The sequence below is a fragment of the Bufo gargarizans genome, chromosome 3 (assembly GCF_014858855.1).
Source record: "Bufo gargarizans isolate SCDJY-AF-19 chromosome 3, ASM1485885v1, whole genome shotgun sequence".
NCBI classification, from domain to species: Eukaryota; Metazoa; Chordata; class Amphibia; order Anura; family Bufonidae; genus Bufo; species Bufo gargarizans.
Window position 1 is genome coordinate 471,941,159 of NC_058082.1, and position 15,900 is coordinate 471,957,058.

A 15,900-nucleotide genomic window follows, 5' to 3' on the forward strand; every position below is an offset into this window, starting at 1 on the left:
TAAAACTCAGTTCTCCCTACTCCGCTGAGCTGTCAGTGGTGTACGGAGTACTCTTTTTATAAATGGGGCTGCAGCAGCACAGCGAGTACGGGCAGGAGCGCTCATTGCTGCTCCTGCCCGTGCTCCCTGGACTATTACTAACTGCACTGCTGGAGTAGCAAATGGGTACATTCCGCCTGTGCAGCCGGTTCAGCTGCACAGGGGCCCAGCCTATGAGGGGCCCTTCAGCTGATTGTAACGGTGAAGCAGAGAGCAGCAGGCTCCCCGCTTCACCATTCATCATCACTCCATCTGGCATGTAGAAGGGGCCCACCTCACTATCTGACTTCAGTCTCAGGACCTACTGCGCCATTCACAGCGCTGAGGAGCAGGGCCTGGGCAGCATCTGCGATGGCCCCGCCTACTTACAGCTCAGCCCTGCCGTGTGGTGGGCAGTGACACCAGCTCAGCCAGGCCTGTGCAGAGCCACTTTACTGTGTCCTAGCTCCGCCTCCTGTCTAGTGATGTCAGTAGCCCCGCCCCCATCTAGTGTTGCTGTAGCTCCATCCCCTAGCAGTAGCCCCACCCGCATCTGGTCCTCTCTTAGCGCTCCTGGTGCTGAATGTGTGAAGCCTGCCGCAATTTAGGAGGAGGTGAGTGAGGACTGGAGGCTTCCTGTGTGTCCACTGTCCCTGCCAGGCACTGAACCTGACTTGGTATGTTGTTTTTTTTACCCCACCCATCCCCCTCTGGCCCTCCTGTGACTGTCCCTTAGGCCTCATGCACACGACCGTTGTGTGCATCCGTGGCCGTTTTCCGTTTTTTTTCGCGGACCCATTGACTTTCAATGGGTTCGTGGAAAAATCGGAAAATGCTCCGTTTTGCAGCCGAGACTGTGATCCGTGTATTCTGTCCGTCAAAAAAATATGACTTGTCCTATTTTTTTGACGGACAACGGTTCACGGACCCATTCAAGTCAATGGGTCCGTGAAAGAACACGGATGCACACAAGTTTGGCATCCGTGTCCGTGATCCGTGGCCGTAGGTTACTTTCATACAGACGGATCCGAAGATCCGTCTGCATAAAAGTTTTTTCGTGAAAACTCATATCCGACAGTATATTCTAACACAGAGGCGTTCCCATGGTGATGGGGACGCTTCTAGTTAGAATACACTACAAACTGTGTACAAGACTGCCCCCTGCTGCCTGGCAGCACCCGATCTCTTACAGGGGGCCGTGATCAGCACAATTAGCCCCTTCAGGTGCGGCACCTGAAGGGGTTAATTGTACTATCATATCCCCCTGTAAGAGATCAGGGTTGCCAGGCAGCAGGGGGCAGACCCCCCCTCCCCAGTTTGATTGAATATCATTGGTGGCCAGTGCGGCCCCCCCCCTCCCTCCCTCTATTGTAATAATTCGTTGGTGGCACAGTGTGCGCCCTCCCTCCCTCTATTGTAATAATTTGTTGGTGGCACAGTGTGCGATCCCCCCCGGCCCCCCAACCCTCCCTCTATTGTAATAATTCATTGGTGGAACAGTGTGCGCCCCCCCCTATTGTAATAATTCGTTGGTGGCACAGTGTGCGCCCCCCCCCCTTCCTCCCTCTATTGTAATAATTCGTTGGTGGCACAGTGTGTGCCCCCCATCGGCCCCCCTCTCTATATAGCATTAACAACATTGGTGGCAGTGTGCGGCCTCCCATCTCCCCCCGATCATTGGTGGCAGCGGAGTTCCGATCGGTAACCATGGCAACCAGGACGCTACTGTAGTTCTGGTTGCCATGGTTACTTAGCAATAGTACAATAGTAGAAGATTCATACTTACCTGTTGGCAGCTGCGATGTTCGTGTCCGGCCGGGAGCTCCACCTACTGGTAAGTGACAGGTCTGTGCGGCGCATTGCTAAATGAACTGTCACTTACCAGTAGGTGGAGCTCCCGGCTGGTCACAGACATCGCAGCAGCCAGCAGGTAAGTATGAATCTTCTACTATTGTACTATTGCTAAGTAACCATGGCAACCAGGGCTGCAGTAGCTTCCTGGTTGCCATGGTTACCGATCGGAGCCCCAGCGATTAAACTGGGACTCCGATCGGAACTCCGCTGCCACCAATGATCGGGGGGGGGGGGGATGGGAGGCCGCACACTGGCCACCAATGTTGTTAATGCTATAGAGGGAGGGGGGGGCCAATGGGGGGTGCACACTGTGCCACCAACAAATTATTACAATAGAGGGAGGGGGGGGGGGGGCGCACACTGTGCCACCAACGAATTATTACAATAGAGGGAGGGGGGGCACACTGCCACCAACAAATTATTACAATAGAGGGAGGAAGGGGGGGGGCGCACACTGTGCCACCAACCTATTATTACAATAGAGGGGGGGGGGAGGGCGCACTGGCCACCAATGATATTCAAACTGGGGAGGGGGGGGTCTGCCCCCTGCTGCCTGGCAGCCCTGATCTCTTACAGGGGGATATGATAATACAATTAACCCCTTCAATGTGGAGATTACTACTGTGTGCTGGAACAAAGGGGCAAATTACAACGTGGGGGCATTAAGGCGGTTATCCAAGAGTATAAAATTCTCCCATATGCCAGGCTTGTCAAAGGGAATATACTGGCGCCGCTACCCTGGTCTCCCGCGCACGGGGAGAAGCAGCAGTGCAGGGACAGGGAGCGGGGTAAGTATATTCAGTGTGAGGGGCCCGGCATATGGGGCCCCTTTTTTTTTTTTAACATTGATAATTTTTATAACATTTTTTTTCAAATTACAAACACGTAGTAAAGAAGAATCCTTCAGCAGCATAGAATTGGGTATATACAGTACACTTGGTCATTCAGACAGTTATCAAGACATGACAACCAGTTTACAAAATGAAAGGCATTTTATCTACAGATATAGCTCTTCATTTGTGATAGCCAAAGAATAAAAAGAAACAAAATCCAAACAATATTCAATAACCCCCCTAACCCTCCAGCGATGAGACGAGCACTCCCCCACTATTATAATGGTATGGCCTCTTGGCCCCAAGTAGGACCTAGCTGACACCTGATGTGCAGGCCCATCTCTCATCCCTGCTATGTGGAGTTATTCACGAATCTTACGCACCACAGTATTTAAAGGGTCTCCACCATCTTTGATGCCCCTGATCACCCCTTACTCCCCCTGTAGGATTGGGGGGGGGGGGAGATGACAAATTGGGGTCCCTTCTGCTTCCTCACATAATTGTATTAATCTTTACCTATGACCTATGTTTACATCTGTATGCGTGGCACAGGGGCCCTCTGCTGTCTGTGTCCGCCCCTGCTACTGTGCCAGGATTAGCGGAGCGGCTTCTTCCTGCTCCGCTCAGCTAAGAGAACTGCATGTCAGCTCTCTTAGCTTAGCGGAGCAGGCAGGAGCCGCACCGCTCAGCTAATCCTGGCATACTAGATGGGTACCCATTTGCTACTCCAGCAGTGCAGTTAGTAATAGTCCAGGGAGCACGGGCAGGAGCAGCAATGAGCGCTCCTGTCCGTACTCGCTGTGCTGCTGCGGACTCATTCGTACAATGAGTACTCCGTACACCACTGACAGCTCAGCGGTGCAGGGAGAACTGAGTTTTAGATTACCAGTAAATGATGCACTTTAGGAATTTAAATGTACGGTAAAAATTGAAAATTAAGAAATAAAGTATATTAGAAAAATATTTTTTAGGGGGTTAGGGACAATTAAAAGTTAGTGTAAAAGTTTAGTTACTCTTTAACCTGTTCCTGACATAGGGCGTACCGGTACACCCTGATTTTCCGATCCTCAATGACACAGGACGTATTTCCGATTGCTCGGCGGGCAGTGATCAGAACCCGGTGCCTGCTCAAATCATTAAGCAGGCACCTTGGCTAAATGCGAGGGGGGGACCCCCCCCCCCCCCCCCCGTGTAGGCGATCGCAGCAAATTGCAGGTCAGTTTTGTTTGCAATCGCGTTCAGTTCAGTTTTTTCCGCGCGGGTGCAATGCAATTTGATGCGTTTTTTACGCGCGTGATAAAAAACTGAATGTTTACAAACAACATCTCTTAGCAACCATCCATGAAAAACACAATGCATCTGCACTTGCTTGCTGATGCGATGCGATTTTCACGCAGCCCCATTCACTTCTATGGGCCCAGCGTTGCGTGAAAAACGCATAATATAGAACATGCTGCCATTTTCACGCAACAAGTGATGCGTGAAAACCAACACTCATGTACACAGACCCATTGAAATAAATGATTCCGAATTCCGTGCAGGCGCAATGCGTTCCTATCGCGGAATACTCGCTCGTGTGAAAGGGACATAAGAGAGAGATCATCACTGGACTTTCTCATTCGAGGGCAAATAACTACAGTCCCCTTAACATGGGACAATTTAGCAGGCGATTGTCAGGAATGAAGCGTTCCTTCCGGACAAGCACCTGCTCGGTAGAGGAGGAGACCGTTGCTATTACATGCAGCAATCTCCTCCACAGTATGGGGAGCAATGATCACTAATGTCGTTGCTCGTCCCCATATAGGCTCGTTGTTTGCTGGCAGCAGATGCTGTTTACACAGTACGATCCGCTCCTGGCAAACAACGATTTTAGTGCCCATATGAATGATGCAATTACCCAATGAACAAGTGTTCGTGTAATCGGCGGCACTTTTATACCGCCAGATAGTCAATAACGAGCGTTCCCGACTGATTGTCTGCTAATGGCCTGCACTTTGAGTCCCTTGTGAGGAAAGCACATTACAAATGCGACTGATTTGATTATGTGCTGGATACAGGCTCGGCATGACTCCCAACATTGCAGAGGTTCAGAGGGACACTTTTTGTTTACTTTTTGAAAAATCCATATTCTTCAATCACAAAAAAAACTGTAAATCGGAAAATATTGTATCATGTTTTCATTGATTTTTAGCGATCTGACATATTCTGGAGCAATGGAGTGAGTGAAATATTACAGGTATGATAATAATGGGTTCCAAAAGCAGCAGGGACAGAGAGCTGTGAGAATGTCAGTTGTTGCATAGAGCTGGAAAGAATAATGGGGTGTATTTGCCTCTCTCGGACAGCAGGTGGCAGTATTAACATAAAAAAGAGATGTTTTATTTTTTTGCTGCAGCCAAGTGACTAACCATTAGTATTTTATACGGTGAGTATGTCATTATTATATGCACTTATCTTATTATTTGTGGTTACAGAGTGCTGTTGCATTGTTTGTCTTTTACTTTTGTGCTTCCAGCCATGGCGACGTGCGCCTGCGCATTGGGATGTGCTGACTGACCCCCCAGTTTTGTTTTCCTTGCAGTCTGCATTGGAGGTGTGGCTGTAAGACGTGTACCGGGTTGGGCTCCCCAGGATACAGCGAAGTCACGAACGAGGGAAACAACTCCACCACCAGCTTTTGCAAAACAGAATTTTAATTAAATGTGGTAATTAACAAAACCACAAATGCTGGGAAGATACAATAAATTTACTACATACACCCAGCCTTAAGGCTGAGACCCTTGTGCTGCACAGCGCTGCACCCTCCGATGGATGCAGGAGGAATGCGTGGTAATTTACCTACTGGCAGGCACAACTAAACTGCCACACCTTACCTGTTTTTACCCTAAAAAAACAAGAATAACTATGGGTGCGTGGTACGGGCTAACCTGTGGTGCAGCACAACAGCTTACAATGCTCTACAGGATCCCCCCTCCCATAACTGGTCCTGTAGCACGTGCCTGAGTATTCCTCCTGAACAAAACGCCAGCCTGGCTTGAGTTTGTGGGAAGTTTATCAGCTCTCCAATGTGAAATGTCCTTTTAAATTGTGGAGTCCTTGCAATGAACAATAGCAACACTCGTTGCCTGACAAAAACAGAGACCCTAACTAACCAACTACAGGCCTGGTCTTAGTCTCTAGGCGCCAACACTGTAATGGGGTGCGTGCACGATCTTACCGACCCGGGTCTGCTCTGCCTCCGCTGGTGACTCTGAACAGAACAAACACCTCTCCAACAAGCATGCGGTCCCGCAGTGTATGTCGCTTTGCTTCTTAGCTCTCATCAGCATTCCTGAAAGCAATCTTCGTTCCTCTGGACAGGATAAGGGTCTTGGACACGATCAGCTTCACTTAGCTGCAGCTCTGGTCATTGAGGTATGCCTCCACGCCTGGATGCCGTCGGATCCTCTGCTGACACAGTTCCTCAGTAGTGTTGAGCGTGAATATTCGAATCGCAAATTTTAATCGTGAATATTGCCACTTAGAGAATTAGCAAATATTTAGAATATAGTGCTATATATTCGTGAATAGTGTTGATCGTGAATATTCTATCCCTAGCAACCGATAGGAAAGTTGTCTACCCCTTAGTGTTCATGAAGAATATTCTAATCGCTAATTTTTATCGCAAATATATTACATTGCCGATTTTCGCAATCTAGTAAATAATGACTGGAGATCACGAATTCTCGAATTTGCAAATTTGTGGCGGATAGTCGGCCACAAATTTGCGAAATATCGCGAATTCGAATATTGCCTATGCGCTCATCACTATTCCTCAGTCTCAGCTCCCTCTAAGGCTACTTTCACACTTGCGTTCGGAGCGGATCCGTCTGGTATCTGAAGAGACGGATCCGCACCTATAATGCAAACGCTTAGATCCGTTCAGAACTTTTTTTTTTTTTTTCATGGTAATGCAAACTGATCCGTTTTGACTTTACATTGAAAGTCAATGGGGGACGGATCCGTTTGAAAATTGAGCCATATAGTGTCAAATTCAAACGGATCCGTCCCTATTGACTTCCATTGTAAGTCTGGACGGATCCGTTTGCCTCCGCACGGCCAGGCGGACACCCGAACGCTGCAAGCAGCGTTCAGGTGTCCGCCTGCTGAGCGGAGCGGAGCCCAAACGCTGCCAGACTGATGCATTCTGAGCGGATCCGCATCCATTCAGACTGCATCAGGGCTGGACGGAAGCGTTCTGCTCCGCTCGTGAGCCCCTTCAAACGGAGCTCACGAGCGGACAGCCGAACGCTAGTGTGAAAGTAGCCTTAGTTACTCTTTAACCTGTTCCTGACATAGGGGCTGCTTGTGAGAGCCTTTAAACGGAACTCACAAGCGGAGCCCCGAACGCAAGTGTGAAAGTAGCCTAAGATGGCTGCTTCCTTTCTTTTCCTCTCCACCTCTGATAAATATGGAAATATAAGCAGTCTGTAGCTGTGTTTAGGAAACAGCGGCATCTTGTGGCCAAACAGCAGAATGTCAGTCCAGATAATTTAATTTAATCTACACAGTGTTCAGACAAGAAGAGCTGTTACCCCATCTCACATGGCTGACTCCATTGCACTGGTCGTGCACTCCTGATTACCCTGTCCGGCCCTTAGGACTCATGAGCACGAACGTGCCATGTTTTGCGGTCCGCAAATTGCTGAACGGCAAAGCACGTAAGCTGCCCGTGTGCGTTCCGCAATTTGCTAAACGGAACAGGCGGCCCATTATAGAAATACCTATTCTTGTCCACAAAATGGACAAGAATAGGTCATGATCTCTAATTTATGCGGGGCCACAGAACAGAGCAACGGATGCAGACAGCACACATTAGCACACCTTTGCGGCCCTATTGAAGTGATTGAACAACGTTCATGTGAATGCGTTGATTTCAATCAGTGCAAGTATAAAGCTGTGTCCTGCTCTCTCTGTATTTATTGGAGGCCAGTTGGCACCAGGAGAGATGGAATACAGAGTTGACCCTGAATGTAACGGAGGCTGGTGTGGCGCCAAAGAGGTATCATATAGTGTGGGCTCAGCATGCATGTGGAACCTGCATCCCCTGAATGTAATGGAGGCTGGTATGGCACTTAGTGAATGTAGCATTTAGGCCTTATGCACACAACCGTTGTTCTGGTCCGCATCCGAGCCGCAGTTTTTGCGGCTTGGGTGCGGACCCATTCACTTCAATGGGGCCGGAAAAGATGCGGACAGAACTTCATGTGCTGTCCGCATCTGTTGCTCCGTTACATAGCCCTGCAAAAAAAAAAACATGTCCTATTATTGCCTGTTTTGCGGACAAGAATAGGGATTTCTACAATGGGCCGCCTGTTCCGTTACTCAAATTGCGGAAGGCACATGGGCGGCTTCCGTGTTTTGCGGATCCACAATTTGCGAACCGCAAAAAACAGAACGGTCGTGTGCATGAGGCCTTAGTGTTAGGTTCCCATCCTAAAGAGATCGCCTGGACGCCAGCGGACAGGCACAAATAATTTTGTTCAAAATGTATTTGCCAAGAATCTCACATTTACAGTGCAGCATTAGTATTTTATACAGTGAGTATAGCATTATTATATGTACTTATTTTATTGCAGATAAAAACTGCAGATGAAGTACTAGACTAGCAGCTCATGTCATAGCCTATCGGCTTTGTGGTAACCTCTATGGCCAGCATCCTGGATCCAGGTTAAAAGACTTGATAGTATTTTGTCAGATAGTTTTGGTAAGTAGTGTTGGGCTCAAATATTCAAATAGCAAATATTAATCGCGAATATCGGCACTTCGGCTACAACAGCAGAAGACCCCACCGGGTACCACTCATCTCCACTACAAATAGGAAAAAGAGGCTACAATTTGCACGAGCTCACCAAAATTGGACTGTTGAAGACTGGAAAAATGTTGCCTGGTCTGATGAGTCTCGATTTCTGTTGAGACATTCAAATGGTAGAGTCCGAATTTGGCGTAAACAGAATGAGAACATGTATCCATCATGCCTTGTTACCACTGTGCAGGCTGGTGGTGGTGGTGTAATGGTGTGGGGGATGTTTTCTGGGCACACTTTAGGCCCCTTAGTGCCAATTGGCCATCGTTTAAATGCCACGGGCTACCTGAGCATTGTTTCTGACCATGTCCATCCCTTCATGACCACCGTGTACCCATCCTCTGATGGCTACTTCCAGCAGGATAATGCACCATGTCACAAAGCTTGAATCATTTCAAATTGGTTTCTTGAACATGACAATGAGTTCACTGTACTAAAATGGCCCCCACAGTCACCAGATCTCAACCCAATAGAGCATCTTTGGGATGTGGTGGAACGGGAGCTTCGTGCCCTGGATGTGCATCCCTCAAATCTCCATCAACTGCAAGATGCTATCCTATCAATATGGGCCAACATTTCTAAAGAATGCTATCAGCACCTTGTTGAATCAATGCCACGTAGAATTAAGGCAGTTCTGAAGGCAAAAGGGGGTCCAACACCTTATTAGTATGGTGTTCCTAATAATTCTTTAGGTGAGTGTATATTTGCAATTTTGAATATTCTAGTTTTTTTTTTCAACAGTAACCTCCCTTCTTGCTTGTGGGCCAATGAGAAGGCTGCAATGTCTTTGTGTGAGCTTAGCAACATCCCTAGCAACCAATAGGAAAGTTGCCTACCCCTTACCAGGGGCGTCGCTAGGTTAAAACATTCGGGGCCTGGGCCCTGGATGTTTTGTCCCATGCCCCGAATGTCATGCCTGCCTGCTAGATACAACTGTATTGCCGTACACAGAATGGCAATACAATTGAATCTTACACTGGGAAGAGCTGAAGGACCTGTGGTGACATCATAGGTCATGTGATCAGCAAAACAGGCTCTGATAGGATGACCTGGATGATGTCACCATCATGTGACCAGTGCAGGATTGGACCAGAGTGAAGAGGAGAAGGAGCCTTATGGTGATGTCTGTACAGGAGAGGTAAGTGAAGGGGGAGGCAGAGCAATGCTGGGAGTTGTAGTTATTTAACTGGGATGTATTTTAGGGCTGAAGGGAGGGATGTTATTGACATGGAACTGTGTGCTTGAGGTGGCTGGGGGAGGGAGTGATGTTATTTACATGGGACTGTATGTTGAAAGTGGATGGTGGGGGGAATGATGTTTATGTACATGGGACTTAATGTTTAGGCTACGTTCACACTTGCGTTTGGTGATCCGCTTGTGAGATCCGTTTCAGGTCTCTCACAAGCAGCCCCAAATGCATCAGTTTAACCCCAATGCATTCTGAATGGATTCGTTCGGCTCCATACGGCCCCTGTTCCATTTTGGAGGCGGACCACAAAATGCTGCAAGCAGCGTTTTTGTGTCCGCATGGCCTTGCGGAGCCAAACGGATCCGTCCTGACTTACAATGTAAGTCAATAGGGACGGATCTCTTTGCATTGACACAAAATGGTGCAATTGTAAACGGATCCGTCCCCCATTGACTTTTAATGTAAGTCAGGACGGATCCGTATTGGGACTTAGAAATTCAAATCTAATACAAACGAGTCGGTCCTGAACGGATGCATTAGTTTGTATTATATCGGTGCGGATCCGTCCTGTACAAGTACAGGACAGATCCGCACGAACGCAAGTGTGAAAGTAGCCTTAGGGGGTGATGTTTACATGGGATTGTGCGTTGGAGGCGGCTGGGGAGGAGGTGATGTTATTTACATGGGACTGTATGGTGGAGGGAGGATTATAACTGCAGGGGGCACTGCAGATCCAGGGGACATTATAGGCGGTCTTATTACTACTGGGGGCTCTATAGGAGGGTCTTATAGATCCGCCTTATTTCTACTAAGCGCACTATGGGGGCCTTATTACTACTGAGGGGTCTGTAGGGAGCTTTATTACCACTGGGGGAACAATAGAGGGCCTTATTTCTACTGGGGGCTCTGTGAGGGTATTATTAATATGGGAGGGCTCTTCTAATAATGGGGGCATTGTTGAGGAGCATTATCACGGTTGGGGCAGTGTTACTAATAAGGGCATTCTAGAAGGGAATTACTATTGGTGGGACTATGAGGAGCACTATTACTATGGGGGGCAGTAATGTTTCTTTAGGATAGTATTTGGGGGTATTGGGGGGGGGGGTTGAGGTTTTGGCACAGCAAGCAGCAGGATAACACTGTGGGGGCTCCAGTTGGGGGATAATGATAGAATGTGAGGAAGCTAAGATGTCTGTGTGTCACACTCTGCAGAGACGAGGCGGCTGAGAGAAGTTGTCCAGACCGAGTGGAGAAGATGATGACAGAGAGGAGACGTCACCTGGAGGCCCTGGATGTGACAGGTAAGTGCCGCTGTATAGCAAGTACAGCAAAGTGCTGGGGGGGGGGACATATTTATTTGGGCTTGTGCCCCGGATCTTTTGAGACCCTAGCAACGCCCCTGCCCCTTACTATATAAGAACCTCCCCAGCAGCCCTTGTATGCAGTATTTTGCAGTTCTGAGGGAGACAGCAGTGTTATTGCTGTGCTCTCTGCTTTCCTGTGTAATTACATTAGATAGTTAGCTCATATATATAATACAGATAGTTAGTGGGAGATAGTCAGTGTAGGTTAGATTGTGATATAGTGTAGCTGACAGGTTCTGCTGTCCATACATGCTACATACATAGTGCTGTGATGTTACAAGTTCACGACAATACTTAGTGCACCAATCACTAATAAGTAGTCAGACCTGTTAAAATGTGAAGTTGCACGCATTGCGCCAAAATATTTGCATCATTGCTGCTGAGTTTGCAATCACGAATATATTGGAGCACTCTATCTGCATATAAAGCTATTGTAATGTTCTGCCGTGCCAATCATTTTCTCCAGTCTCGGGAAACTTCTACCAGCTTGAAAAATGTAGCTATAGTGACCCATGCCAGTATTTCGAGCGCATTACAGGAATATTACATTGCCGATTTTTCGCGATCAAGAAAATAATCTCGAATTCTCGAATATATGACGAATATTCTACCAAATATTCGCGAAATATCGCGAATTCGAATATTTCCCCTGCCGCTCATCACTATTGGTAAGGTCACTATAGATCTCTGCCAGGTTACAATTCCTTATAAGCAAAATAAGTGAATGAGAGCTGATCTTCAGTAACCTGGCACGACAACTGCACAGCGGGCAGGACTGTGCTTCTGGCCCCGTCTGTGTTAGTTCCGGTGCCCAGTGTTGGACCCCCACTTATCTGGTATTGATGATCTGTCCTAAGAATATATCATCCATATCTAGAACACAGACAACCCCATTACAAGTATATAGAGTATGGTGTCTCTCTTTCGCCTATAACTATGGATGGGTGCTGCTAAGCCTGATGACTCACCCAGTCAAAAAGACCCGCACATCAGCTGATGAACGTCCTGTTTTCAACCATTTGAATTGATCTTTTACCCTGAGGAATTTATGGCATTAAGCGAATATTTGGACCCTTGAAGTAACAGAACTAAAAGCAAAACTTCTTCATCATAAAGAATCTTCATACGGAGGGCCATATCGCTCACACTGCTCTTGCTGAACTACAATTGATAAGCACCGCCGAACTCAACTCCATTAGCCACGTGGGACGCCACCGTGCGCTACAATCAGACGGCTGTCTGCAAGAGTAAGTGTTTCTTTTTTGCCATACGGGGAACATTAACTGAACATTCTATAATTAGCGCAAGCAATTATCGCAAGCAAACTGAACTCCAGTCTGGTTATTCATTTGAACATCCATTCGAAAATTACCATCACACATCCGAAAATTATCTTCGCATAGTTGAATATTTTTTCGCATTGTCGAATATTTAAACATCAAATTTCTATTGAATTTTAAGGATTTTCTGATATAACCAGGACACATCTTTCCTTTCAAAGTTATATATATTATCCTTTTGTATGCCAACGCTATTTAACCATTTATGCTCCTAATTCATATAATTTTACATTGTATTTCTAAAGTGTATTTTTAACATGCATTTTATATGAGCTATTTTTATTGTTATTTTGTTTTGAATTTTAGTTCTATATATCGGTGTAATAAATCTAACAATTTTTGAATAATTTCTGTGTGGTCCATTGGGAGAGTGCTCAGCCTTTCTATATACATTATTTAACCCCATTACAAGGTCTGTCTCATCTTGATAGCTGCAGGGTGGTGGTGAACTGGTGCTCCAAGGGCTCAGACGAGCCCCCATTGCTCTCACACTTAATTTGCATATCAAGAAAAAGTGAATTTTCTCAGGAATGGGGCAATGCTGCAACGTAAATAAGGTACCATTTAAATCAGCCAGGTTAACCCTACCCTAGTATGCCTAGTTTGATATGGTTGACCTTGCTCACAAATGGTCTTATTTTTATTAAAGAGACATTCATCCCATGGTGCTGTATATATGGAAAGGGATTTAACTGTGTTTTCCGGTTTGCATCAACAACCTTTAAAATAATCATTTATGAAGGCAGCTGTAATTTTGTGATGTATTTTTTCCCCTTTATTGCTCCTTGTTCTGGGCTGTGGTCACATGACCATGTCCATGCAGTTCTGTCTTATTTCCTGTGATGTCCTATCCATGGGCGGGGCAGTGATAGGGGAGTGTCTATGTTACTACCTGGGTGGGAGGAGCTATAAACTAGCTGGGCATTTTTAGAGGCGGTGCAGAAGCTACAGCAGAGAAAAAAATGGGGGCATCGTTGGTTTGGTTTGTTCTGCTGCCAGAGGCGAAAACTGAAACGGCGCCCCTCCTTCCCCAATGCAAATATCTTAACCTAATCCCTTCCCTTCAGCCCATGGTCCTTCGGCTGCCCTTCTCTTGCCCCTATCTGGTGCTGCCTGAGGTGATCGCCTCACCTGGCCTCATTAGTGGTGCACCTCTGGGTTGGATACAGCAACAGGATGTGCTACACACAGGATGGAAACCAACCAGAGGGATTGATTTACATGGTGAAAAAATGGGTCAGGAGAGTCCAAACTGGAAAAAAGATGTACATGAAGTAAGCATATGTGTTAAAGGGTTATCCAGGAATGGATAATGGTGTATCCTTAGGATAGGCCATCATTATCAGATCAGCGGGGGCCTGAGTCCCAGCAACCCCCGCACTCCCCGTAGCTCTGGGGAGCACGGCCGGCTCCCGGCATCTCTCCAAGCATAGCTCCATTCATAGTACAGCAGCTGTGCTGGGTATTGCAGCCCAGCCCCATTCACTTCTAGGCCATGTGACCGATGTATGGTGATGGCCTAGGAAGAGGCCTCAGCGCCTGACCTCTTCTAACAGCCGATCTGTGGATAGGTTGTCAATATAATTTACTGGATAACCATAGTAATCTCAGAAAACTCCTATAAATCCAAAGCATGTAAATTTATCTACTACCAAATGATTAGCTGGATATTCACAATTTTAACCGCCAAATAGCAATAAATCATGATATAAGATACCATATGGGCCTAATATACAGGTAGGAACCAGACTCGCACTCTCTGGAGTATGATAATACATTCACTAATCCACGAAGAGGGACAGGTGAATGTGCACTGTATGTTCAGTACATACACACCATGCACGGTAGTGGCTATATATAACTGCTATTACAGGCTTACCTCCTACTGACAGAGACCACATGTAGCGGTATCCGATTTTGGCAGACTACAGATGTCAGGAGAATTCTTCTATGCTGGAGTCATTTAACATGTGAGGTGCAGTATGAGGATCTGTCCACGCTGCTGGTAGTGAAATGTACTTCTCCTTGCTGGTAATTTATTATATCACGTGATCCTGACAGTAGTACAAGTCCGCATTCTCTAATTCCCCGCACAGTAATACATTGGGCTCTGAATATTGTTCCGATCCTACTTTAAGGACATCATCAGTGAGATTTCCAGATGTGCTATGACTGCGCTGCAGATTGATAAAGAAAACCATCGGAGATTGGCCAGTCTAATAATCTCCTCAATAGCCTAACAGGAAAACGAGACATATATGAATATAAAATGTCCTGCTCTGTTTCAGTAGTTTCCTACCGATGGCTCTCAAACTGTTTTGGGGCCTATGGAGAATGATGGGAGTTGTAGTTGTGCAGCAGCTGGACAATCACAGCTTGGAGACTGCTTCTTTCAAGAAAATGTTGGAAATATTATTAGCAGTCAAAAAGTTCAGCAATTGTAGTATGTTAGAGGAGAGGCACACCGCTTTCATGGCTCTGTGTTGTGTCGGTCTGAAGTATGGGGCAGAGACACATAGCGGCTGATTTACTGATCAGACTGAGGAGATTTATCAAACTGGTGTAAAGTAGATCTGGCTTAGTTGCCCATAGCAACCAATCAGATTCCACCTTTTATTTTTCACAGCTCCTTTGGAAAATTAAAGGAGGAATCTGATTGGTTGCTATGGGCAACTAAGCCAGTTCTTCTTTACACCAGTTTGATAAATCTCCTCAGTCTGATTAGTAAATCAGCCGCTGTAAGGAATGTAACCTAAAATGCGACAAGTGTCTCCCCCTGCAACTGTCACCACCAGACATCTGAGAAGCTCTGACAGACGTTCTTCAGAACCTGCTGCTTGAGGTTCTTTTGTTTTGCTTTGGTTTTGTCATCTCATTAGCCTCTCTCAGCTGTCATGTAGTTGCACTGATTTCATCCCTTTAAATCCCTTCCCATACTGCATCACTTTGCGGTTTATACAACTTCCTGGAGTGTGTGCATGCTGGATGCTTCTACTGAGCCTTCTACAGATAAGTTTTGTTCATTCATTTGTGTTTTCCTGTTTGCTGGATCCCAGGTGACCCTGACTCCCTCCGTATCAAGTGTAGGGAGCCGGTGGTTGTGTCCCCTCACTATTATAGGGTGTTCAGGTGTTATACAGTCGAGGAACGAGGATATGCGATCATCTACCATTGAGATTTTTGCATAGGCTGAGCAGTTAGGGAGAGAGCCAGGTCTGTTGCAGGGCTCTCCCTTTGGTTCCTTAGTTTTGGATCCAGTCAGTCGGATCTTCATTTTGTGTTTTCTGTACACCTTCCGTGACAGCACCACATTTATCAACCAGCCTGAGCCCCATTGATAAATCTGGTGCAGGCCTAGACAGCCCTTAGTTTACCCTGTCCATATTAACTGTACCCTAGGTTCTGTTCCGCCATCTTCCGTACTGCACCTTGGTATGGTCATAGTCACAAGCACTGC